The 26,650-nt window shown below is 37.5% G+C and overlaps 1 protein-coding gene across 5 annotated transcripts in view; it reads right to left on the bottom strand.

Moving 5' to 3' along the window:
- LOC124265001 (endothelin-converting enzyme 1-like) overlaps positions 1-26,650 on the bottom strand; it is a 92,339-nt gene that overhangs the window by 40,837 nt on the left and 24,852 nt on the right. Inside the window, exons 1-2 of one of the 5 annotated variants that reach the window (XM_046699780.1) lie at positions 4,858-4,918; positions 3,609-3,758 (exon numbers count right to left, since the gene is read on the bottom strand). The exons of 2 other annotated variants lie outside the window; for them this stretch is intronic. The gene's annotated coding sequence lies outside the window, so the exon portion shown is untranslated. Of the gene's footprint in view, positions 1-675; positions 697-1,689; positions 1,712-3,608; positions 3,759-4,857; positions 4,919-26,650 lie in introns of those variants that run through there. 2 more of the 5 variants (XM_046699782.1, XM_046699783.1) reach the window with 2 other exon arrangements.

The following is a 26,650-nucleotide window of genomic DNA, read 5'->3' as shown; positions in this document are numbered from 1 at the left end:
AAAGGAAAACAGTAATTTCAAACCTTCGTTAACCCATTCAACACCACAGGCCGGAAAACCGGCCAAAACACCGTAGGGCGGAAAACCGGCCAAAACACTGTAGGGCGGAAAACCGGCCAGGCAGTAGTCACATCAAAATGACATATAATGTTTGGAACCTACCTAAAATTAACTTATTTAAATTGTAGTTATATTATTTTAATAATATGATAACAAATGGCAGTAAAAGTCTCTGGTTGACTGGTGTTGAATACATATTGCAATACGCCAACACATATCACAATATATCACAATATATCACAATATATCACAATACGAAAAGTTTTGCAATACCCAACCTTGCCCATCTTTGTCTCCATCAACCCAGAGATGAAGCTACAACTGATTACGACACAATAAACCATTCCACTGTTTGTTGATTCAGAGACTGTTAAATATGCTCACCCATCTTTGTTTCCATCAACCCAGAGATGAAGCTACAACTGATTGCCACACACAAATAAACCATTCCACTGTTTGTTGATTCAGAGACTGTTAAATATGCTCACCAAATGGCATCTTTGTTTCCATCAACCCAGAGATGAAAGCTACAACTGATTCCATCAACCCAGAGATGAAGCGACACAATAAACCATTCCACTGTTTGTTGATTCAGAGACTGTTAAATATGCTCACCCATCTTTGTCTCCATCAACCCAGAGATGAAGCTACAACTGATTGCGACACAATAAACCATTCCACTGTTTATTGATTCAGAGACTGTTAAATATGCTCACCCATCTTTGTCTCCATCAACCCAGAGATGAAGCTACAACTGATTGCGACACAATAAACCATTCCACTGTTTATTGATTCAGAGACTGTTAAATATGCTCACCCATCTTTGTCTCCATCAACCCAGAGATGAAGCTACAACTGATTGCGACACAATAAACCATTCCACTGTTTGTTGATTCAGAGACTGTTAACTATGCTCACCCATCTTTGTTTCCATCAACCCAGAGATGAAGCTACAACTGATTGCGACACAATAAGCCATTCCACTGTTTATTGATTCAGAGAATGTTAAATATGCTCACCCATCTTTGTCTCCATCAACCCAGAGATGAAGCTACAACTGATTGCGACACAATAAACCATTCCACTGTTTATTGATTCAGAGAATGTTAAATATGCTCACCCATCTTTGTCTCCATCAACCCAGAGATGAAGCTACAACTGATTGCGACACAATAAACCATTCCACTGTTTATTGATTCAGAGAATGTTAAATATGCTCACCCATCTTTGTTTCCATCAACCCAGAGATGAAGCTACAACTGATTATTATGCACACAATAAACCATTCCACTGTTTGTTGATTCAGAGACTGTTAAATATGCTCACCCATCTTTGTTTCCATCAACCCAGAGATGAAGCTACAACTGATTGCGACACAATAAACCATTCCACTGTTTATTGATTCAGAGAATGTTAAATATGCTCACCCATCTTTGTCTCCATCAACCCAGAGATGAAGCTACAACTGATTGCGACACAATAAACCATTCCACTGTTTGTTGATTCAGAGACTGTTAAATATGCTCACCCATCTTTGTTTCCATCAACCCAGAGATGAAGCTACAACTGATTGCGACACAATAAACCATTCCACTGTTTATTGATTCAGAGAATGTTAAATATGCTCACCCATCTTTGTCTCCATCAACCCAGAGATGAAGCTACAACTGATTGCGACACAATAAACCATTCCACTGTTTGTTGATTCAGAGACTGTTAAATATGCTCACCCATCTTTGTTTCCATCAACCCAGAGGTGAAACTACAACTGATTGCGACATAATAAACCATTCCACTGTTTATTGATTCAGCCCGTCCAGTTTCTAGCTTTCAAGTCAACAGGTGGTGGAAGACTGTGTCATTAAAAACTGTACCATATTCTGTTTAGGTGTGAATTGTCCCATCCGTAAATACAATGGTTAAAAAAACACGAAAACATGGCTTCACCTAAAAATGGGTGATAAAAATGGTAATGTAACAGCTCTGCCAGTGTTGATTTGCACCAATAAAATTTACTCCACACGTATGTGGCATATTGTCTGCTATACTCTCAACTAATACTGGGGACCAATGGCCGTTGATATTTTGTCCAACTGTAGTCTTTCGTGAAATCAGCCAATGCCCGTGCACTCGTAAACAACAAGCCAGCGATCTGTTCCCTGCGGACAGCACCATCGTCAAGTTAGATGTGGTAATGTGGGGTTCTGTGCATAGAGCTCAGGTTACACATCAGCTGAAGTTAAGCAACACTGAGCAGAGCTCCTGATAAGCTTTTGGCCATATGGGTATGATACCCATACTTTTGAAACTAAGTGGGTATTTCTAATTTCAAGTGGGTGTCTATACTTTAGATACCCACCATCTTTTTACTGACTGACTGACTGAGTTTAGTTATTTCAGCAATATCACGTCCGGGGACACCTGAGATGGGCTTCAGACGTTGTACCCATGTGGTGATTCGAACACGGCGTGACGAGCCAACGCTTGAACCACTAGGCTACCCTACCATCTTTTTAAAATCCGGGTATTCATTTCAAATAAGCATAACAGGTGCGACATTTTTTTATTCAATAATGGTTAATACAGCTTTATCCACTTGTGCTGTGAGAAATAATATGTGCCTTAGGTTACATCCGTTTTGGTGTAAAACAAGATGGCTATTAGATAATATTAACAAGTTCATTTAAAATATCATCCGCAATTGATTCTGATTGTGAAACACAGTACTTGCCTATTAATTCATCTAGCAGTCCCCTAATGAAGGTGTTTTGTTTGTAAAAAACTGGATATATAACTTTGAGTGTGTGGAGGCTCTCGACCACACTTGCTCAGCATTATCGATTTGTTTACAGAAAGAAAATAGCTACTTGATTGGTCGCTGTTTATAGATGGGCCAATAAGTGAAGGGTTAACAAACCACGATTGGTATTCTATCTCTGTTGCACATTTTAATTGCATTTAGAATTATTCAAGATTTTTTTAATCGCAAATATTTAGAGATGAAAAATCTTTAAGTTCAATTGGCTTGAATTGATATGATACACAACATGATTTTGATGTATTGGGTAAATAAGGGTTGTTATTTTGACATAGCGTAAACATAATTATTTAGTGTTTTTTCATACGCTGGCATTTATTTTTCTTGCAAATTTCAACTTTTCTACAGCGTATTTTACGCAAATACGCAGCTTATCTGGAGCTCTGATTGAGCGCGGAGAGTCCTTGGATGGGTCCGTGTTTGGTAGCTTGAATCCTGAGATTTTCTAGGACGTCAGTCCTGCCCCACAACGAAGCACACGTGTTACACATGGTCTCATCTTAGGAAAGTGAGTTTGTATAAAATTGCCTCAGTTCACCAGAAAATGGGTACCCGGTGGGATAAGTCATGCGACTATTAACCTTCAATATCACCTCACAGACAGCTTGGTTTATCCGGGGTAATAATATCAGCGCTTTGAGCAAGATATTCATCTTGGAATGGCGGCATAAAAGTGGTCTATTATTACCAAGTGACCCACCATCATCTACTGACGTGAGTCCAGACTCACCATGATTTTCCACTGCAATGGCTTCCTCCATCTCTTGGCCCTCCTCCAGCTGCAGATATTGATAGCCCGTGGCCATGATTCGAGAGTGGAGTTTTCGGAAAGGGGAGGTCTTAGTTGACACACTTTCCATACCTCATCACTCACGTGAACCTAGTACACAATCATCATATCACAAAACTATGATCATCAGAATAACCATCCTCGTCTTTCTCTTCCTCATCATCAATACATTCATCATCATCATCATCTTTCAACATCATCATCATCTTTCATCATTACCATTATCTACACGTTTCATCATCAGTTTCATCACCACCACCATCATCAACACATCTATCATCACCATCATCAACACATCTATCATCACCATCATCAACACATCTATCATCACCATCATCAACACATCTATCATCACCATCATCAACACATCTATCATCACCATCATCACTACCACCATCATCATCATCCTAACAGTCACATCATCAGCACAATGATCAACACTACAAGCACCAAGCATCATGATAACTATCATTTTCACAATTAGCACTGTAAACATCATTTTTGCCACTATAAACAATTAACAGTTTGTTGTTTCAAACCTGGTTATTTCAAACATCCTTTACCATATATTACCATACGTATTTACTAACATTAAAACAATTACTTGCAACAACATAATTATTATTTTCCTTATTATTTTTACTGACCTACAGAGAGTCCAGGTTAGAACAAATCTGTAGCAACCAGTCTGAAGAGGAGTGAGTGAGTGAGTTTAGTTTTACACCACACTCAGCAGTATTCCAGCTATGTGGCAGCGGTCTGTAAATAATCGAGTCTGGACCATACAATCCCGTGATCAACAGCATGAGCATCGACCTGCGCAACTTGGAACCGATGACATGTGTCAACTAAGTCAGCGGGCCTGACCACCCGATCCCGTTAGTCGCCTCTTACGACAAACATGGGTTACTGAAGACCCATTCTAACCCTGATCTTCACGGGTCAGTCGGAAGGGGAAACTGAATGACTGGGTGGTCAGCTTCACTTGTTTGACAGCATCTCACTGTAACCGGACCACTCAGTTGTTGTTCATTATATCAATCACTGATTGTCAATTATCTACAGGACTGAATCTCACTCAATAATTTCATGCATTATCATACATGTCAAACTGAAATACTAATAATGAAATTCTGATTCGAGAAAACATTAAAAAACAGCTGCTTAACAATTACAAAACTTGTGTTACCTTAATGTGAAAGTTTGAGATCTGATAGTTTGAACACAGCAAGAACACCTACAAGCTGCCTGCAAAATGGAATGGTTTTCACTTAATAGTCTCACAGACATATCTTTGACAAGATTCTTTATCTCACGGATTTCCCTCAAGATAGCGTCTCAGATCAACATGTTTGTGTGTTGAGAGATAAGGTGTGAAATGACTCAACTTTACACAGAGATTACAGTAAGAACAAGGTGAGTCTGTAAACATACAACACAACAGAGATAAACGTATAAACATACGTACATCTTGTTGTCTAGAATAACAACAGATGATGTCCTGACCTTTCAAACTGGTTTGAGTCTTCGTAAGCCTACAGAAAAGCATGTTTTTATCTGAATAAAAATCTGCAAAAACAGGCTTCGTGGGTCGATTAAAGGAACTGTGTTGGTCTGACTATTCCAGATTGTCTCAATAACAGCATTGCATGGTCTGGTTTGGTATTCAACTTTACTTCACTCCGCTGTGTATTATGCATTGTTTACTCGTCAGTATTTCGGTAATTAGTATACAATGTTTCTTCTTGAAAAAAGTTATCTAAACATTTGTTTGTTATTTAAAGCATCACTCTCAGAGCTCCAGATAACATTTAGCTCATGTGGGTACTGTACCCACTGTATATTTTTGGAGTGGGTATTATGAATGTTGAGTGGGTATTTCATTTTCTGTTACCCACTGCTTTCAAATATGTGCGTATTTCAGTCATTTAACTCACCTAAGTATTATGTCATTGAGTAAGTTTACTAAGCAGGTATGTTCTGCCTTATGTCATACCTAATCAAAACCAACTTAAATATAAGGGAAATGATTTCATAAAAATTCCCTCACCCTATACTGACAGTACAACACTAGTCCTATACTAACAGTACAACTTGATAGCAATCCATGTCTTTTTCATTACGCAAGCGATTTTTATAAATATATTCTGTACACATTTGTTTTAAACTTTTTGTGTATTTAACATTTTAAATGCATAATTGGTACGCAACAATTATTTTTCAATTCGTAATTGGAAATTTTCTATGCATATTTTACCTAGATACGCAGCTTATCTGCGCCTCTGACTCTGATGACTAAATATTAAAACCACAAAATTCAATGAATGAGTATGGTTTTACGCCACTTTTAGCAATATTCCAGCAATATCACAGCGGGGTACGCCAGAAATGGGCTTCACACATTGTGCTTATGTAGGGAATCGAACCCGGGCCTTCGGCGTGACAAACAAACACCTTAACCACTAGGCCACCCCACTGCCCCAAGAATTCAGTGATAGCTGACTCATAATATAATATCCACGTTATTGGGGTACAAAGACATTTAGTTAGTCAAGCCACTAAGCCTGTAACGATTCACTCGCATATTCGGTGAATCGAACTGTAGCCTTTCATGAATTCAATTCGTTTTTCGTGGTCACCAGAACCGAATATTAACGAATATTTACAATTGGGAGCATGTTTTACTTGGACCCTTGTGTACTTCTGGAAAGTGAGATATGCAAGGATTGAATATGTACTAGCAATGCAGTAGTGCAAGTCACGTTAGTTTGCCAAGGCCACACATGGTACTGTCGACTATAACTATTTCCATACCAAATTTGAGTGTCATGAGATCGCTGGTTATTGCTGTGACAAATCAAACCTGTCAACATGGGCGTTCCATATTGTACATCAATCACTTAACTACAATATTGTATTCTTGAATAATTATTCGTATTCGTTACCCAATATTCATGATACGTATCATATTCACCACATGGTGTATTCGTTGCAGCCCTACAAGCTACCAATCTTGACTTCCGAGTCAATAATGTCACTCCTTACAGGAAGAATGTGTCACTGCGAACTAATTTGAACCCGGAATTGCCAAGGAGTGAAAATTAGACTAAATCCAAACCAACCAGCCCACTCTACACAAAAACATCTCCAACACCTACATGTAGGGTTGCAACGAAATCACCATGAGGCAAATATGATTGATTTTACAAATACTTATTCAATACTATATATTTAATATCAAGAAATTAAAATAACAAACATGTCCAGTAATTGCTTAAGTTTAAACTTTTAAATGATATTTTCTGAAACATTAAAAGAGCAATACATTGCTAAAAGAGCGTCCTATTGCCTAATGACAGTGCTGTAAGAGGCCATCGCAAAATAACACAAGTTATGTTACAAAATAACACAATTTACGCTGTGAAATAAGACAAATTATGCTACAAAATAACACAATTTACGCTGCAAAATAACACAAGTTACGTTACAAAGTAACACAAGTTATGCTACAATGTCAGGACTTGATTTAGTGCTTTGTTACTTGCACTCTTGCAACCTAATATTACAAAGTGCAACCTAGTTATTAGTCTAACTTGCACCAGGCGCAAGTCAATATTTGAGTGGGTAAACTTCTGAATAAAGCATCTAAATAATTCAATAGCATATTTCTGATATTACATATTGCAATAGAAACAGAGCAACTGGAATTTGACTGGTGCAACTAGGTTTTTATCTTAGGTTGCACCTGGTGCAAGTGGATTAACATCTCTTAAATCGACCACTGAATGTAACACAAGTTATGCTACTGCATAGCTTGGATATATTCCATTTTGCATATCTCTCCTAGATAAACAAAAAACTAGTACCTAGTAAAAACACTCTCTTAAATATATTAATAAATATTCGATTCTAGTGACTACGAATAATGACCTGAATTCATGAAGGGATATGGTTCACTGAATACACAAGTGAATTGTAACAGGACTACCCACATGTACATACACTACACTAAAATATGTGTTGAAGTTTACCAGACTACATACAATTCACTTAAGCTGTTGATGTCTGAAACATGAAGTAACCTTTTCTCTTTATCGGTGAATTTCCGTCTGGCAATTGAAAAAGATGAACCAATATTTCTGTTTTCCACAAAGATAGGTGTAACAAGCAAACCAGAAACATATTTGGCCAAGCTACATAGAATATGTTTACATTTTCTGGTCATCATATACTCAACCAAATAAAAAACTTGACACTTGTTAATGAAAGTATTGCGAATCATCATGAAAATATATGTCGCCAAGACCATGTTCAAATAGCCTGCATGTCACTGGCATGAGCATGGTACAACAGAAAGTAAACTGCATTACCCCTCACTGTTATCACCAATAAAGTGGGTGCCATGTTTCTAATGCATTTTAGTATATATTACAGACACAAAACTCCAAAATAAACTGCTGCAAGTTTTCTATATACCAATAACAAAGCAAATAACTTATTCTCAAATTTGTACGTATATGAACACGATTTTGACAATATTTTCGTAAACATCAGAAATATTTATACTCCTCATATATTGCCTTGACATAAATATGAAAGGTTGACGGTCAGTGTAATTGAAGTCTGGTTGTGGGTGGTGCAGCTAACAATAGGTTTATAAATGGTGAAGTAAATTGGCCTTACTTTTGAATATCAACAATTAGTTTTGATTGTACTCATTATATCATATTAAGCATAATCATCTCTGAAGGTCGTCTGTACTTGAGCATGAATGAACTGTATTTGACTCTAGTTCCGTGGCTCTGCAATGTTCTGCTGGTATCAGGAAAGTCTGTCAACAATGGAGCCCGGTTTTGTTGCCTTGACTACGGATTCCTGAGACTACGTCCTGAGTGGGTAAACATGCTGTTTGTTTATTTGTTTTTCGTTATTTAAAGTCACACTTGCTGATATCAGAGCTATATCAGAGCTATATCAGAGCGGTCTGTAATCTGTAAATAAGACCAGACAATTTATTGGTCCACATCATGAGCATAAATTTATTTAGCTGGGATACGATGACATGTGTCAACCAAGTCAACGGACCTCTCCACCCGATCCCGAGAGTCGCCTCTTACACGCATGGGTTACTCAAGATCAATTCTAATCTGTATCTCTATGTATGAGAATTAATGTAAACAATTATATTTTAGTATTAATGAAAAAAAAAAACTATTTAAATGTATACTCTTTTTTTATCCTCATTACCAATTAATTTTTAATTTTTATTTTATTCTTTCTCAGTGGCAGATAAATTTTCAGTGTTCAGCTGTATATTCAAGGATCAACATCAATATTTTTATATTTATGGAGTTTTTACCTAATATCTGGCGTTATATACACAGCTGAAACTTTTCATGAGTGAATAAAATCTGTGGTTATACACAAAGCTTTTCATGATAATTGTGATTTACATCTTATAAGGGAAACAGTTGTGTGAAAATTTTATGTATTTATCTATTTATGAATAGATTTAATCACTTGTGCTGTTTAATATTGGAAATATCAAACTCATCCCATCATAGGTGTTGTCTCACCAATGGCGGTGGTCCTGTGCATGAAGCCCAGGTCACAAATGAGTTAAAGTTTAGCAACGTTGGGCGCAGAGAGTTTGGGATGGGTCACCGTGTTTGGTAGTTCGACTCCTGTGAGTTTCTAGGACTTCAGTCCTGCCCCACAACGAAGCCCCACAATGTGATACATGTGGTCTCACCTTAGGCAAGTGAATTTGTTCAAAATTGCCCCTGTTCACCCAGCAGAAAATGGGTACCCGGTGGAATAAGTCCTGTGACTATTAACCTTCTAGCACTCACAGACAGCTTGGGTTATCCAGGGTAATGAATAGTGTGATAGTGCTTTGAGCATGTGCCTTGAACATGGAAAGGCGAATTAATAATTCACATAAATTTATCATAAAGGCATGGCAAATGCTGATTAAGACTCATTTGATATTTCCCATAATAAAGAACACTCGTGATGAATCCTCTATATATGTTCTATCACTGGTATCACTGGTATCAATTACAACACACACAAGCACCACCGACAACAACCTGGGTAACTAGAGCGTACATGCCTAGAAGCGTTACCACAACCTGGGATACACCAGAGGTATCTATTGATATAAACATAACAGCTGAAGATGTGTTGTTAAACTTAACAGAAGTATATCATTTGGAAAACATCCTGTTGCATTAACATTGGACTTGGATCTGTTACGAATTAATGTAAATATATGCATTTTGATAATCAAAGAATAACCATATTTTTGTTAAAAATACTAACATGTGAAGAACAAAGCATTTCTAAAAGATCCTTTTTAATTTTTTGGGAGAAACATCAAGTTTATTTGGAAGCAGAAAGCATTATAAAAAAAAGTATAATAAAATCTTGTTTAATGTTTGGGTAGTCTCCTTGGGTATGAGAACACACGATCAACCAAGTCGCCAAGTCTGATGGTACCCATTGAAGTTAGTTGTCATACATATACGATCGGTTGCTGGGTACCTATTTAAAGCACCAATCCAAACTGGGACATCAAATTATGAAGAAAATGTGATTTTTTTATTGTTAATGACGAATATCTTATCAAAATTATCTTTGAACAAACACTACTGGTGCCATGCAGTTAGCAATGAAGCGAATACGTGAGTTGTTTACATAAAAGCTTTTTTCCTATGTCAGGAATCAAATACAGGTCTTCTGTGTTTTAAGCAAATGCTTTAACCACTGGGCTACCATTATCAATGATACCCGCAAAGATCCGGGTTAGAATTGGTCTTCAGCAACCCATGCTTGTCATAAGAGGAGACTAACAGGATCGGGAGATCAGGCTCGCTGACTTGGTTGACACATGTCATCGTATCCCAATTGCGTAGATCAATGTTCATGATGTTGATCACTGGATTGTCTGATCCAGACTTCATTATTTAAAGACAGTCACCATATAGCTGGAATATTGCTGAGTGTGGCGTAAAACAACAAACCAACCATTTATCAAAGAAATCATCCAAAAGTCACTGAATGATTGCTTACAACAATCCTACCCCGGGACCTGTCACCTACATTACAGGGTGTAGGTCATGTTAATAGACCTTAATCCAAGGGATGGAAAGTAGAAGAGAAACCACCATTAACAACATTCCTTGAAAGCATCCAACAGGAACAATATTAAGAACCGATTGAGCATAGCTATGTCAGCTATTGCTGTACAAGGCACGTTCTTGGTTAAAAAACAACCTCACATTCACAATATCCATATATACTGAGTCAAAAAAGAAACTTCACATTCTTTCTTCAGGGCACTATAAAAGAACAAGAGATGGTAAGATGGTTAAATTTTTATTATTTCATTGCTGAGATCTCAGTGATGTACTCGATACACTGACAGTGCCATAATCAGTTTCATTAGGCTACACCGCCGTTCCAAAACATGGATATACAGAATGTCAAGTCACAAGAATAAAAATGCGAAATTTCTCAGTTCAAGATTGGGTTGTGAAATAGCACTGCATTCTCCCTAATAATATGCATCAAGCTCCAATAACTGCTCCTTAACCATCCTTTATGCCAGCGTGTTAACAATCTTTTGTGACCCCATACCATAGGTGGATCCAAGGGGGGTTCTGGGGGTTCGAACCCCTCCTCCCCCATTTGAAAATGACAAAAGACCACATTGGAGTTAGTGTTTTGCATATCAGATCCTAGTTATCACTAAACAAACCTATGAGGTCATCTCACTAAAGGTTGTTTTTTTTTGTTTATCATGCCCTTGATCACTGGATTGTCTGGTCGAGACGAGACCATTTACAGACTGCCGCCATATAATTGGAAAATAGCTGCGTTAAACAACAAACAAACAAACACTGAATCGTCACGTCAGTCAGTTGACAAGCATAAAGGAACCTGTTTTCAGCACAGGTTACATTTACTATATTAGTGGGGCGGTGGGGTAGCCAAGTGGTTAAAGCGTTCGCTCATCACGCCGAAGACCCAGGTTCGATTCCCCACATGGGTACAATGTGCGAAGCCCATTTCTGGTGTCCCCCTCCGTGATGTTGCTGGAATATTGCTAAAAGCGGCGTAAAGCTAAACTGACTCACTCACGCACACACCTCTGTCTGCTGTTATAAGCTGACACAATGCCATGATGCCAACCCATGCTGTTTGCCAGTAAATGGCGCTGAAAAGGGACATAACTCTTGTCTAAAGAGGTTAATTAAAATATCATATCGTGTCTATTACACAGCTACTGCCATTTCAACACAAGACAAGGAAATTTGAGCTATTGTATACATTATTACCAAATAGATAAACCAAATTCATATCAATATAGTATCATCTTATATTCAAATTATGATTTACAGTGAAACTATGTTAGTTATACTTAAAAACATCTGAAAATTTACATTTTTACAATTTATCACAAAAATCATCCTAATCTATGCCTAAACTCTTAAATCCTGAGAGATATATCACATGACATACACAAAATGTCTATATCCTGTTTTTAAGGCTATATATTGTTTATATATCCTGTTTCTGAACCATCACACACTTTGACAACAGATAATTATTTAGCATACATATATTAACTTAAATTTTTCAAAACTCTCATAAACACACATTTGCATCACATTAGTATTGAAGCGAGTGAGTGAGTATGGTTTTACGCCGCTTTTAGCAATATTCCAGCAACATCACGGCGGGGGACACCAGAAATGGGCTTCACACATTGTACTCATGTGGGTAATCGAGCCGAGGTCTTCGGAGTGATGAGTGAACGCTTTAACCACTAGGCTACCCCACGGCCCCCATTAGTATTGAAAAGAATATACCAACAAATGTCACTAAATCATCAATCAAATATGATCTAAAACAAACCTAATAATTATATATTATTTATAATTGTTTTCATTATTACAACTTATCAAAAATCGTATATCTCAACTTAATTTCAAAATCCTGAATGACATACCATTTGTGATATATAATATATGTATCCTCTTTCAAAAGTCACACCTCGTATATATCCTGTTTCAAAGGTCATATATCAAATGCATAAATCCCCTTTCCAACCTGACAAAACATTCCCAGAACCAGCAATGAAAACAGTTACTAACAAACAGTTACTCAATCACCAATCAGATATGGTCTAAATCAGTATGAGCAATTTTATCATTTATCATACATGCGTCCTCTTTCAAAGCTGTCAAAATACTAGTGTCGGTCCGATTAAGTAATTACTCACCCAAATATCAATCAAATATAATCTGAATCAATTAATGATCAGTTATGCCATATATCATACATATTGTCTTCCTAAACTGTCATAACAGACTCTGACAAAACACATTTACTCAGACGCTATGAAAAGAATACACTGTAAGTGTATGTACACTCACTCAAATATCAATATAAACTATCACAATTATCAATTAAGCCATTTATCACATATATCCTCTTTAAAAACTGCCAAAACACACTCTAAAACACACATTCACCTCACAAGCAATGAAAAGAATATACTGTGTATACTCAAATATCAATATAATCTTAATCAAAATGATCAGTTGTGTCATTTATCACATATACCCTCCATCAAAGCTGTCAAAACACACTCCAGATACATTCACCTCATAAGCAATGAAAATTAAATACCTGTGAACAGACACTCAAATATCAATAAATATAATGTGAATCAAAATTATCAATTGTGTCATTATCATACATCCTCTCTCCAAACACATTCTGTCAACAAACATTCACCTCACAAGCAATGAAACAATATACCTACGTACAGACACTCAAATATCAATAAAATCTGAATCAAAATTATCCGTTATGCCATTTACCCTCCTTCAAAACTGTCACAACATTCTTTGAGAACATACAGTCAAGTTTGAGCAACAAGCTCAGCCAGATTTATCACACATCTGCCACAGTCCTTTCTCTGTCAAATCACTCTCAGCAACAAGTTCTCCACGCTTACAGAATCTACCAAATCTATACATGCCTCTCATCCAGAACTCCAAATGTTGTCAAACATCACCGCCTCCCATTGGGTGGGAACTTTCAGGATGTTGCCCAACACTTCCCAACAGGAACTCACAAGTCTGCCCACACAGGTACACTGTCCTCCTGTCAGCCAGAAACTTCTCACATGGGATAATGGATGTGGTGTATTCATTAGTGTGAGTACAACAGGTGGCCCAGCCACAGTGCTGTGTTGTACAGTGGAAGTCAGGCCTCAATGTTAGTCCTACTCTGTTGGTTCTGCTCAACTGGCTGCTATGGTTGACTGGGTGGGCCTAGTCACTATAGTCTGTTTCAGTAGTCCTGAGTTGAGACCACTATAGTCTGTTTCAGCGGTTCTGAGTTTAGACCACTATTGTCTGTTTAATTTTTAATTACACTGTTCAACAAATAAGCACTCTGTCTGAAGCCTCAAAACTGAACTTACTTCCTTCAAGAGCAGTTGTTCTGTTCATTTTCAAGACCATTATCAAATTTCATTAGTTGAGTTGAAACCACTATAGTCTGTATAATTTTTAATTACACTGTTCAACAAAAAGCTCTCTGTTTGAAGCCTTAAAGAAGAACAAATAGTTCTGCATGCATTTGATCTGTTCATTTTCAAGACTAGTTTCCCTTTTCTTCAAAGATCTGCGTTTAGAATTGATCAAAGCAATGAAATAATAATAATTAGGCCACTTATGTAGCCCTTGGCCACATGGACATACTCTGATTGTGTATACACACAACATAATGGACATTATGACCCTGGATAACCCAAGCTGTCTGTGAGGCGTTAGAAGGTTAACAGTCATATGACTTGTTCCACCGCGTACCTATTTTCTTGTGGGTGAACTAAAACTTTATTTATGATTTATGATTTAATGAGTGAGTTTGGTTTTACACCGCTTTTAGCAATATACCAGCTATATCACGGCGGGGGACACCAGAAATGGGCTTCACACATTGTACCCACATGGGGAATCAAACCCGGGTCTTGGCGTGACAAGCGAACGCTTTAACAACTAGTGAGTGAGTTGAGTTTTATGCCGCACTCAGCAATATTCCAGCCACATGGCAGCGGTCTGTAAACAATCGAGTCTGGACCAGACAATCCAGTAATCAACACTATGAGTATCGATCTGCGGTATTGGGAATCGATGACATGGTCAACGAAGTCAGTGAGCCCCACCACCCAATCCCATCAGTCGCCTCTTAAGATAAGCACGTGTTACTGAAGATCAATATTCTAACCCGGACCTTCACAGGTCTTTAATCACTAGGCAACCCAACCGCCCCTAACAATTTATGTACTGAAGTTGAATCAAAGTTTGTTTTTAAGAAATATATTTGTTTATTAACATACAAGTGTATGTTGATTAATAAAGACTAAAAACATGACCTGTTTCTCAACACATTTTTGAACTCTAAAATATCTAGTAGCCAAATGTCGCATTCTAAAAAAAGACGAAACAAAGAGGCATCACTGCAGTCTTCAACAGCAAATGTCCAGAAAGTGGAGTGTCTGGATTGATGAGGGTTTCACTGTACAGGGATCAATTAACTGTAATTTCCACCTTTTTGGGTAGTTTTGATTTACAGTATTTGCATCCAGTTTGCGATGTATTTAACATGCAGTACATTCCCCGACAGTGACACACGTTACAGTGATGGCCCTAGGAATAAAAATTTAGGAGTCATCATGACTCCCTGATGTCATGAGAGGGAGTCATGGACATGTTTTTCAGAGTCAACTTCAGTTTGGAACTTTCATCAAGACATCAACTGTGATTGTTTAATAACGACAAAAATAACCCCAAGATATGGCAGGTCAGGTATTTAATCAGCACTGAGCAGTTAACTGGCAAACATTTAGAAGTTTAGATTATCTGAACTAAGGGCCCAGCAGCATTGCATCAACAATGACGCAAGCTTCTAAATTCACTACATATTTGAGATAATTTGGGTATCACTGACTGGAGGTGTCAAATAGAAATAACCTGACAACAGATATGATGAACAGATGAAAATAAAGTCACAGACACATTTGATCAACTTACAGGATCTACAGAAATGGGCATACAGTATAGGCATTCATCATCATCACCATCATCATCATCATCATCATAATACATACATACATTTGTAAAGTGCTTGTATCCAGTGTTAGCTGCTCAAAAGTGCTAGTGTCTGAGATAATTTAAAGGATCACTGAAATGCCATATTAAAGAAGAACGTTTTGAGCTTAGATTTGAACGTGGACAATGTTTGCTCGGATCTTATGTCAAGTGTGAGACTTCAAGAGAAGGGGTCTTGCACGATTAAAGGAGCGGTCACCAAACGTTTTTGTACTGGAGGAGGGTACAACTAGGAGAGACTTGTCACATGAGTGCAGTGTCCTAGGTGGGTGGTAAAGAAATCCCCATCATTGACAATCTTTAAAATAAAGCTGCATAAAGACTCATCTCTTCCAAAAGTTCTATAAAGATTGATATACCAGTGAAAATATAGCACCTCTACTGCAGTGTTTTTTAATTTTGTGTAGCGCCATGAGCAGACACCAAGTGCCTGGAGTTTTGGCCCATAACAAATCTACTGTATTATTATTATTATTATTATTATCTGGTCAGCAGGCTGCTGAGGTAATCTGGTGCTTTGTTGTGGAGGGACAGGAACACCATTACAAGTATCTTGTACTGTATCCGGTACTGCACTGACAATGCTGTCTCCACTTTATCTTTGTTTGTTGATTAATGGTATTCTCAGCGCTATTCCTGCTACATATATACCTTGATATTACTGCAAAAGTGCTCAAAGTTGCATAAGCCATACTCACTACAGCTATGTATGTTCCGATTAATTGAAATAATCAAATATTGGTCAAAGTGACCAAACGACCAAGCAATCGACCACATTTTCTCATAATCAAACACAAACAATTTTGGAACTGCTGTTTTAGTCTTTGAAACACTTGACGATGGAACATAACTTCGAAGTTGTCAGGGCCTGAAAACTTGTTTAATTCTTAGAAAACTCACTTCACTAACGGAAAAGTCATGACTGAATATTTCTTGAAGACCCCAGAAGGTTTATGTTCATGATATATCAACATCACTTTAAAGTAGCAAGGTGCATCATGTTATACATATCTGCAATAACAACCTGGATAGGAAAATCTGAAAATTGACGCTAACCAATTTTTATCGATGATTGTTTGTTGGTAGTGAAGCAATCATCAATTATGAGATTTCAACCAATTTCCAACACTAATGACGGCAACCGAAACTAATGGAACCAGGACCAGATATTCCAGTGATTGATATTGACAATGACCGATGACAGACTCTGACCATCCAATCCACTCTGACACCATGTATGACACCCAGTTACTGAGGACCAATTGTAAGTCAGAATCTCCTGCAAAGATCTTAACTCATGATGGGTGAGTGGGTGACTTCATCTTCCAGCAACATCATCGCAGGAGTCACCAGAAATAGGCTTCACCCATTGTACCCATGTAGGGAATAGTGGTGTTCCTATTAATTGAAATAATCGAAGATTGGCCACAGTGACCAAAAGACCATGCAATCAATCACATTTTCTCATAATCGAACATAAACAATTTTGGAACTACTGTTTTAGTGTTGGAAACACTCGACAATAGAACATATCTTAGAAGTTGAAAACATGCTTAATTCTTAGAAAACTCACTTCACTTACTGAAAAGTCATGACTGAATATTTCTTGAAGATTCTGGGAAGTTTATGTTCATGATATATTAGTCACCACTTTAAAGTAGCAAGATATCATTTTACACTGGATGTGAAATTTGCGCAGTTTCTAAATAAAACCAAAAATAAAACGTACAGAGAACCACGTTATACTTATCTCCAATAACAACCTGAATAGAAAACTCTGAAAAATGATGCTAACCCCAATTTTGTTTGATGATTCCTTGCTGGTAATGAACCAATTATCAATTGTGAGATTTCAACCCATTCCCAACACTAGTAGGGAATCGAAAACTTGGTCTGACAACGGGAGGAACAAAGAGCTTTTAAACAAAACACTTGCACATCTTCGCACGTGCAGTACGTGGACATGCATCGCTGATTAGCGTCTTGCCTGATTCATCAGAAGCGTGATAAAAACTGGTTGAAAGCAACAAATTCGGTATTGAAACGTCTCAGAATTACAACCCATTTTGTCGACACAAAATACCTGGTTAATTGTGACCTTCAAGTTTTTGAAAGTTGTTGTCTACTTAATAATTTTTGACATTTCGTCAGAGGTCCGCAGCACACGTCCTGACTCAACAAACACTAAGCTACTATTTTGTTAATTCAAGATACAGTCAACATTCAAGCTGATATATGCAGAGAATGTTTATGTTTTCAAACACGCGCTCAGTCATTTTTGAGTTATGCATCCACTTGTATCACCAAAGGCTGAGAGACTGATCATCCATGCCGAGAAAAAAACAGTTGCAACAGCAGCAGCTGTGTCCACACTTAATTCGGAGACAACCATTATTCACATTTACATTATCATAAATGCTAATCGTTTTGCCATAAATCTGAAAATAATATTTGCATCCATTTCTGTCAAATGGTAGTTGTCTGCTGACAAAACAAACAGATGCAAATTTTCCATTTCATATGTTGAAAAAATCATTCCATGTTGCTTCACAATATACCAAAATTCACATTCCTCAATGTCGTGCCATCTGAGAAACTACTAAAATATTTTTGTTTGTAGCATGATATTTTGTTTAACCTCTTTAGACAAGAGTTATGTCCCTTTTCAGCGCCATTTACTGGCAAACAGCATGGGTTGTCATCACAGCATTGTGTCAGCTTATAACAGCAGACAGAAGTGTGTGCGTGAGTGAGTGTGTGGGTGAGTTTAGCTTTACACCGCTTTTAGCAATATTCCAGCAATATCATCGGGGATACCAGAAATGGGCTTCACACGTTGTACACATGGGGTGAATTAAACCCGAGTCTACGGCGTGACGAGCGGACGCTTTAACCACTACACTACCCCACCACCCCATTTTAAATTGAAAAGGAGCCCCACTAAGATGAGAAATTTTGAACTTGAGGAAATCAAAATTGCTTCATTAAGGGCTTTAACATTGCAGGAAGGGGTAGGCAGTAGGTAAATTATAATGCGGTTCAGGGACTGTGAGACAGATTATGCTTCCTGTATTAAACAGCAACAGGTTCTGTGCAGGTCACTGGAGCCTGTGTTGAATAAACATGTGCATTCTTGTCTTGCTGCACCTCCGCTCTCAGACAGGATTAGCATCAGTTCAGTTCATCAATGTGCTCATTACACATAGGAGTGCATTGTGTCTCCGGTGTGCTTGGGTACAAATCTTTTCAGAAAGTATGTGTTGAGGGATGGAAGGGATAACGAGGGGGGATAATGGGTAAGGATTCCAAGGGCACCTGGAGAGGTGGGTCCTGGGAGAAATCATTTATTGACGGAGCAATGCTTACAGGAAATACCTGGACCTTTTTTCACTGCTGATAAACAAAAACACATCTGTCAATCTGCCCCACCAAAATGCAGTTACGTTGGTTGTAACAAGTATTTCGGAGGTACAGATAATCTGTGTATCTACGTAAATTACGCAAATATTTATGTGAAAACTCAATTCCTATTAAGTCTATTGTGTACAAGTACGCTTGAATTTTGGTAAATACTCAATAAGTGTGATCTTACATGCGTACATGCAAAAATGTCAAATCTTAGCTTGCGTACCGGTGGATAGAAAAAATAACAGGTATATTGAGAGGTTCTATTTCAGCACATGAACTTGAGAACTTGCAGTCTTTCTTATGGTTTCTCATATTACAGATCAAATATAAATTGTTTAACAAAGACTAACATTTAAACTTTATTATATATTTAAAATCAGTGGAAAACAACAAAATACCCAATTGAGTTTGAGTGAGGTGAGTACAATTTATTTGGTTACTCAAAGGAAAATTAAGATAATCAATTAAGATGAACGCAAGTTAGTAGATAACTCAATGACCCAAAAAGTTATCTGCAGCTCTGGTATTTTATCACATTATGATCTTTACATGTTTTTTTCTGTCTGTAGTACATCATTTCAGTTGTTCTCCCACTGAGTCGGTGCCCACTGTCAATCTAGTCATTAGGCTAGGTTTTTGTTATTAATTGGTTTACAGATTTTTCTCCAAAAAACCTAGGGTTGGTGGTCGAAATAAAAATAAAAATAAAATTGAAAGTCTTCAATTTTTTAAAGTGTTTGTCTCAACATTTGAGTCGGTAGGATTAAAAATATATATCCAAATTTGGTTATTGTAAGAGAAAAGTAATTATTGTGAATCATAAGAGTGAATGACTGAGTTTTCTAAACTCTGTCATAATATCAAAAAGATGTTGACATCACCTGATAATTAGCTGGATACATTTTGAGTACCAGTCATTGTAATTCCTGCATTACCCCGGTTGGGCGTTAAATGATATTTTTGCAGTTTTTAGAAAAAGTGGTTTGATGCTATGTCAATGAACAAATATTGGCCCTAACTATGTCGTAAGACATCCCTCACATATACAATAAATGAAATAAAGCAAGAAGGCTGAGGCACTGTAGCTCACTTGAAGAAGTCAATGGTACAAAATGTCTATCATAGTCTCTCAACAAGTGCTGAGTCAGCATATCGGCTGGATACTAAATGTCAACCCCCTAGTGGTGGCGTGTGGTCCTGTGCACAGAGCTTAGGTCACGAATCAGTTGAAGTTAGGCAACGTCGAGCTTGCACAGCCCTTGGATGGGTGACCGTGTTTGGCAGCTTGACTCCTAAGAGTGTCTAAGACTTCAGTCCTGCCCCACAACGAAGCACATGTGATACATGTGGCCTCACCTTAGGCAAGTGAGTTTGTTCCAAATTGCCTCTGTTCACCCAGCAGAAAATGGGTACCCGGTTAGATAAGTCATGTGACTATAACCTTCTAGCGCCTAACAGGCAGCTTGGGTTATCCGGGGTAATAAGAATGAGATTCTGATTAAGTGCCGTGAGCAATCACTTGGTGTTTGGAGACTGTGCACTATAGAAGATGACTTATTATTATTTATTATTATTATCTCAGCAAGTTGAGTTCACAAACCAGTAATACCATTCATGCTCTACAGTTACGAACTTTGGCCACAACTTTCACAGTGAGGCAAGAGAGAGTTATCATCAACATGGCATTATATTGAATAGACGTTACAAGGATTAAACATTAGAACAAGAACTGACATGTGTCTCAATATGCTAAACGAGCTACTAGTGGAAGAAGAAATAACCAAATGTCAACTGATGTTCTTACATAGACCTTGCTCCTCATCACCAACTGTAGAAGACTACCGAAATTTGCAGAGCTCACAGCGGATTCATACCTCATATACTAAAAGTGATCTAGGGTTATAAACCTCCAGTGACGTCACTCTATTGTTCTTGCAAGGCAGTATTTCTAGTCATATTCCGATGGCCCGTCGATTAGGGGGCATTTAACTTAAATATTGTTCCTCTGCCCCGGGATATTACTTCAAATTACTTGTTTTGAAGATTGATATAACTTTGTGTTGCTATCACTGAATGCGATCTATTACATCACATTATTGAAAACTTCCAACATATAGTGCCGATATCTGGTTTTGAACCTGCAACCCTTCGCTTACTAGCTTGGCGGTTTTATCCACGAAGCTACGAAGGATCGCTGTGAAGAATGAGATTGTTTGTCGGTATGAACTGTGTGTTCCTCACAAGACGGGTAGTGCAGACAGCGCAGCACAAAATACTGGAAGTACCAGATTCGTTCACTTTGTTTTAGAGTTATCCGCCCCTGTTACCTCTTGGCATGAAATTGTGAATAACAATAAGTTTATGTTTTAACTGTTTACTTGATCTGGGTTTCAAGTTACGTGTCAGTTATTAAAATAGACGAACTACTTCAACTTGTTGTTATTTCATATAAACTATACATTCATTTGGGAAATGACTTCAAATGAGACAATTCAAGGTGAAAACAAACTATTTTAATGGTATTGCAATAGTTGGTTGCAATAGACTATCACTATCGCAATAGTTGTTTCAATCTCAATATTCAATTTAGCTCAACTATGGATTTCCATTCCTCATAGCACCGGTGAAGGTCCGGGTTAGAATTGATCTTCAGCAACCAATGCTTGTCGTAAGAGGCGACTAACGGGATCGGGTGGTCAGGCTCGCTGACTTGGTTGACACATGCTCATGCTGTTGATCACTGGATAGTCTGGTCCAGACTCGATTATTTACAGACCGCCACCATATAGCTGGAATATTGCTGAGTGCGGCGTAAAACTAAACTCACTCACTCACTCATTCCACAGAGCACAGACACAATTTGACAATTATGCAACAATTCATACTCTGATCAAATCAGACATGTGTCAACATCATGCAAACATTTGCTCTGATAAGTTCTTCACATCAGTTTTACAGTTTCCCTTGAGATCTTGGAGTGACTTTATGCACTACAGATGAAGAGACACTACTCCATTATATGCTTGGGAGGCCATGTGCCATCCAGTTTGATACAGCTACAAATGACAGATTTCATGATCTGTGTCAAGTATTTGTAATGACTGTGATGGCAATTTATCAAAGAGAACTCGTTATCAGCAGACACACACCATGAGTGTGTATCCTCACCTTACTTGCCATGAAAAGTGAAATTTAAACTGAATGAAAGTGCTCACCACAATATATTGTTTGTACGAAGCTGAAATAACTCTTTCTATTTTTACCTACTAACGTTCTCTTCAATTTTGTGTGTAATATCCTGGCGTAATGTAAATTCGCGGACATCTATTTTCGCGCACCTATCATTTCCAGGTTCACGTGGTCGCTACACATAAAGTCATGATGTCAGAGCTTGTGTTTGTAAACATGAAGTCGTCTTCGTATTCCTGCTGTCATAATTTGGAAATCACAAGCTTCAAATGAGAGTTTTTTATCCAAAGTTTTCTAGCCAACATATTTTTATGCTTCTGAACTATTGCAAAAACATCCAGGCGAAAATGAGCCCTAAAAAATAGTTTTCATTCATGACAGCACCGATCTACCCATCGTCTGCATTGGTGAATGGTAATGCTGAAAGGTCATTTCCCGGGAAAAATAATTTTGGAAGCCCATTTCATACACAATCTTTATAACTTAACAACACATTTTCATGAAAAGTTACTAAGTAAAAGCAATTATAATGACTTTACATGATGAATTCAAATAGTTTTAATTAATGAATTACGAAAATAAGCTTGTGTTTATTCAGTTAAAGTCTCCAAAGTGATGTGAAATATTTTTAAATTTTCATTCAAGATTACTCGAATTTGTACTTGTTTAAGTGCATCTTTTTTTATAAAAATAATCAAAATTAGACAATATTACAATATTACATCCGTATCAGCCTTTGGCGTAAACTATTCACCATAATGTTTGTCCGGATTTGAGCTTTCACGAATATTGATGACGTTGCACGCAACTGACCTACATACTGTGGTGTGGATGATGGCTTCGTCCCACTACGATAGCGATGTGTCAAAGGCTGAACCTTATGTTTTTATATTCATTTTATATTGATGAAGGTTGTATAATTGTTGATTTTCATGTACCTTGTTAATTCCGCTTACCGTGCCGAAACATGTTAGGTGCGCGAATATTGATTACACGAGGTTATACCTATGATCTCTAAAAGGAAGAAAAAAAGATACTGTTAAACATATCATGATATAAAGGTCAAATAAACGTCAAAATTATATATATTACCAATAAAATCAGACATTTATATGTTGTGCCTTTACACATACCAAATTTCATTACTTTTTCAATCAGAAAAATTGAGTGATGTCTCTAAATATGTTTTCCAATATGGCGGTCATGTTGAATCAGTTTCAAACCCACTTGAGTGAGTGACTGAGTTTAGTTTTACGCCGCTTTCAGCAATATTCCAGCAATATCACGGCGGGGGACACCAGAAATGGGTTTCACACATTGTACCCATGTGGGGAATAGAACCCGGGTCTTTGGCGTGACGAGCGAACATTTTAACCACTGGGCTACAGGGTTTTACACAGACTTTTAAACATGGGAGTCATGGTGACTCACAATATTTATTTTGGGGAGTCATTTTCAATATTTGGGAGTCATGAAAAGTTTAATATTTCTTTGTGCTAATCATTCTCAGTATGTAAATGCATGTCACACCACCAAATGAAACTACAGCATTGTTCAATTCAAACAGCCAGGGTTACTGTCTCCTCCGAGTTCTTTGGAACAATCTGACAATATCTTTTTTTGCTTAATATGAAATCGATTTTATTTTATAAAACTTGCATCAAGCTTGACTCGTATGATAATATTTTGAGAGTCCTTTACAAAATTGTTGCGTCGAATACGCAGGAATAACGCGTCATGTAAAACCCTGGGGCTACCCCACCACCACCACACCCACATGAACCAACTCGGGTGTCATCATTGGTGGCGACTGATGGCAACGCAAAACTTTCAATGGACACACAACAAAGCCCATGACATCAGCTCACTTGACTTTTAGTCACTTGAGCTATAAATTAAGCTGAGTACAGTGAAACCTGGCAAAACCAGCACCTGTCTAATCTGGCACACTGTCAAAACCAGCATAAAATTTTGGTCCCGCCATTTTAGAACAACATTCTGATCATTAAAACATTGCCTAATCCGGCACCTGTCTATTCCGTATTCCGGCATGACTTTCCGGTTCCAACAAGCAATTTTAACTGTAATTAGGCCCCCCCAAAATATATCTCTGTTTCCTGTTACATGCTTTTTTAAAAATAGGGTAGGTGGGTCGGTTTTGTATTCTTCTTTTTTATTAAGTAGCACCAGGTGGGCACCTGAGAATGTCTTCAATGATACCATATCATGTTGTGACAATGACTGGTGATGAAACATTGATAGATTTCTATAGCAAATCATTATTTATGTTATTTATTTGCAGGTTTTGTCAGTGAGAGCCCATTATGCCAATTCATTGTGCAATCCATTTTAGCCCTAAGTACACTGAAAAACATGAAAATATCATACTCAATTTGGATGAAAATGATGAGTTGAAATGCACACCAGTCATGATTTTGACTTGGTTAAAAAAATATTTAGGGTCGGGGCTAGGATAGGGGTCGGTCGGGTTACTGTAAACACACATTTTTTGTTGTTGGCCTTAACACTTAACACGTCTAACCCGGCATGGGTATGAGCAGGCCAATCAAAGGACCCATAATCCAATACACTAATTACTCCTCTTAACACGCTAGATAATCAGGAAGTTTTATTGCGCAGTGAATCAAACGCTTGTAGGATTACCGCGGTTATGCTTTATAAACACTGGGGGATTGCATTAATTGTTTAGTGAGTGACATGTGTCAGAGAGTAAATAAATAGGCATTGGTTGATTAGTAAGTGTTACTTGAACAATGTTTAGTGCTGAATAAGGAATATTATCTGTCATCAACATTGTTTTAATTTGTTGCACAATTACAAAACATCAACAGCATTATAGAGATTAAGGGATCGACGAGTGTAAATGGCAGCCATGTTGGAAAATGATCGTCACTGTCTAATCCGGCACCCTGTCTAAACCGGCATATTATCTCGTTCCCGTGGGGTGCCGGTTTAGACAGGTTTCACTATAATTGATTGTAAATTTGTGCTTTGTCAACTAAAACGCTTTCAACCATTGTATCCAATAAGCATACATCATGCACGCAGTGTTGTCGGCCATGATGAAATTGCTTATTGCTAACTTCAAAGTCACAGTAGTAACATATGGGGCCATTGTGTTTGACTGGTACCTCCCCGGCTGGGTCTACAGTGGTTAAAAAATCCCATCGCCCGACGCCCGGGACAAATCAGTTTTCATTTCAAATAATGGTATCTTACTTGTCCGTGGTCTACTAGATAATTTCCACTTATGGTTTCAAACTGAAAATAAACTTGGATTTAATTTCATATCTGCTCAAAATGTAGCTATTCAATTTCGCAATGATAATAAAGTAGAGTTATCTTTTTTTGCTATTTATCACTTTTCAATAAATAGTCCAGTAAACATTAACATCAAATACCATCATGATGTTGATTTATTCTTTCATAATTACAGCATCACGATTATTTCATAAAATCAGGGCAAGTGGAAAATTAGTCAGGACCATAAAATCAGGGCAAGTGGAAAATTAGTCAGGACAAGTTACTTTCTCAAAGTCACTTGCCCTGTGGCAAGTGACTTTTGAAAACATTTTTGAACCCCTGGTCTGCTGAACATGCTTGATGAATACAAATGATGGTTCCATGCTTTCCAACAGACATGATGTGTATTTTGTACACTGGCCCACCACCAGACCTTTCATCAGTGTTTGATCAAAGGGAGGGGCGATTATGACAGAAACGTTAGTAAGCTTTTTTCTTTGTATTTTTTTCAAATTTATGTTGGGTTTGTTTTGTTGTTGTTTTGGGTTGTTTTTTTTGTTTTGTTTTTTTTTTGGGGGGGGAGCTATTGTGTCTAGACATTTATTTAGCCTGTTTGATGAAATATAATGGAGATTCCAAGCTGTCTAGACATTTATACAAACAGTTTGATGACATTACAAGGTGTTCACTATACATCATACATTGTTTATTTGAAACATATCATGTCATTCTTGTTTTCAAATAAATATATACTTAGCATTAAATATTTTTCTTGTTTTTATTTGGACTATTCCATTATAATGTGTAGGTAACAGGTAGTAGCTAATCCATACATTGAACCGTAAATGCTGTTATTTTAAGGCGTCCGCGAACAGCCTGTGTGCGTAGTGGGAGGTTACCGTTTCTGGACATCTAAGGTCTGATTGATGA

This window comes from Haliotis rubra, unplaced genomic scaffold (genome assembly GCF_003918875.1).
Source record: "Haliotis rubra isolate DU_JTF1 unplaced genomic scaffold, ASM391887v1 Scf955, whole genome shotgun sequence".
In the NCBI taxonomy this organism is placed as follows: Eukaryota; Metazoa; Mollusca; class Gastropoda; order Lepetellida; family Haliotidae; genus Haliotis; species Haliotis rubra.
The sequence above is the reverse complement of the archived record's forward strand: the minus strand, read 5'-3'. Positions and strand labels throughout refer to the sequence as shown.